We start from the raw sequence: 2,606 nt of genomic DNA, 5'->3' as shown, positions 1-2,606 counted from the left end.
TGGGACAGCCTCCAGTGCCAGACCTTGGAGAAATGTTCTCATTCCTCTTGCGCTGACAGCATTGCCTACAAGGACCAAGTTAAACCCTTCTAAGGTGGATAGAGCGTCGGTCTGCGGACTGGGGGGTCCCGGGTTCGATTCCGGTCAGGGGCATGTACGTTGGTTGCGGGCACATCCCCAGTGGGGGGCGTGCGGGAGGCAGCTGATGGATGTTTCTCTCTCATCAGTGTTTCTAACTCTCTCTCTCTTCCTCTCTGTAAAAAATCAATAAAATATATTTAAAAAAAAATCTTTACCATTTACAATTTGTGTTTTTCCCATCATTGTATTACCGTTTCATGTGATTGTTCCCAACTAAGATGTATTTTCAAGGGAACATTCACCCTCAGCAGCTCAGGTCAACGTTCCTTCGCCCCTTTCAAGAGGATGTATGATGACACAGTGGCAAGTCTGGCCTTTTGTTATCAGACTTGATTCAGCTGCCAGCTTCAAGGTGCTGTCCGGGGAGCTTTGATGATAGTACCCAGAGGGCAGCTCCAATTTACCAACCCTTGGGCAGCTACTGAACCCTTCTAAGTCCATTTCCTATTCTGTAAAAGGGGTTACCAAGTGCCTATTGCATCGGGTGAGGATGGCCATAATGCATATAGAATACCTGTCAGTTTGCAGCATGTATGTACTCAATACATGTCCAAAAATGTTAAGGCATTTTTTATTACCTTCAACTCACTCTGGAATAATCTATAATAATAAAAGCGTAATATGCTAATTAGACTGGACGTCATTCCGGACGAAGCCGTGTCTGTGAGGGAAGCCGATGCTGGCAGCTGGGGGAAGGAAGGCCTACTCTTGCACGAATTTCGTGCATCGAGCCTCTAGTGTTCAAGTAGAAACATTAAAACTCTCTTACTGTATCTTGGACTTTATCCAAGTTGGCCGTCCTTAAAAATTAACCTTCTTTGGCAGAACTCATCAAGCTTTCGCCCAATTCTGGGTTTCTCCGTTCTCAAGACAGCTGAAGGATGCTGTGCACTCGTGCGTGAGAAGTAATGCACTTTTAACAAGGAAGTACACACAAGGGGACATTGACTGAGCAGCCACTATGTGCTTGGCACTGTGGCAAGCACTTTTCCTTTATTAACTCATTAATGCCCTCCCTGTACAGAGAAAAGGTGAGCCACAGAGTAAGTAGTTTGCCCAAGCCATTAAGCAGATTAAGTGGTAAAGCCAGGTTTCAAACCTATTAGCTCTAACAGTTTCTCTTGGCACCGATTGTAATTTACCACCTTTCTTATCAGTCATACCAACAAATAAGCATCTAGTTCCAGAAATGAAGAATGTTGACTTTGCACAATCATAAGTCCTCTGTGCCCACGTTGTTCATTCATTAATGCAAATTCGACAGAAGCATGAAAATTGGTAATGACACATAATAGGTCTGTAATAAATTTAGTCATAAAATTACATTCTTTATACCACAGACTTTGATACTTAATGTTTAAAATAAAGCAGCCCGGCTGGCGTGGCTCAGTGGTTGACATTGACCTATGAACCAGGAGGTCACAGTTCCATTCCTGGTCAGGGCACAGGCCCAGGTTTTGGGCTCAATCCCCAGTGTGGAGCATTCAGGAGGCAGCTGATGGATGATTCTCTCATCATTGATGTTTCTCTCTCCTCCCTTCTTCTCTGAAATCAATAAAAATGCATTAAAATAACAAAGCAAACAGTCTTTCATATTAAAAACATTTTCTCCTTCATTCTAACACCCCACAGCCTTACTATGTAATATTAGCAAATGTGTTAATAATGTAAGTCAGTAGCATTTGGCCAATGTTTTGAAACAAACATCACTAATTACCTGAAATCATTTCACAAAAAGTCTGCTTTTCAATTAAAAATTAAAACAAAGATTATTTTCTTCTTTATAATTTCTGTATTTTTGAATATTTTATAACATTTATTTATTTAATATATTTTTACTTTTTTACAGAGAGGAAGGGAGAGGGAGAGAGAGAGAGCTAGAAACATCGATGAGAGAGAAATATCAATCAGCTGCCTCCTGCACACCCCCTACTAGGGATGTGCCTGCAACCAAGGTAGATGCCCTTGACCGGAATCGAATCGGGATTCTTGAGTCCGTAGGCTGATGCTCTATCCACTGAGCTAAACCGACTACGGTTATAACATTTATTTTTACAAGTCAGGGAAAAAATTTAAAGTGTATCCTTAAACTCCAAGTTTATTTTTCAAAACAAGGAATATTTTATTTTTATTAAGATAGAGAGGGAGAGAAATATTGATGTGAGAAACATGAGTGGCTGCCTCCACATACACCACGACCGGGGATCGAGCCCAAAACCTGGGCATGTGCCCTGACCCGGAACCCAACCGGCAACCTGCCAGTGCATGAGACGATGCTTCCCCAGCTGAGCCACATCAGCCAGGACACCAAGGCACACACCCTGAAAGCAGTAGTGCAGTCAAACTGATGCATAGGCTTAAGTTCACCTCTGTGGTTCAATACTGAAGGATAATGAGTAAACATTAAGCAACTCAGGAAAAATAAATAACAAGTGCTAAGCACACACACAAACAAAACGAATGCA

This window comes from Eptesicus fuscus, chromosome 10, assembly GCF_027574615.1.
Source record: "Eptesicus fuscus isolate TK198812 chromosome 10, DD_ASM_mEF_20220401, whole genome shotgun sequence".
Taxonomy (NCBI): Eukaryota; Metazoa; Chordata; class Mammalia; order Chiroptera; family Vespertilionidae; genus Eptesicus; species Eptesicus fuscus.
Note: the sequence above shows the minus strand (reverse complement) of the source record.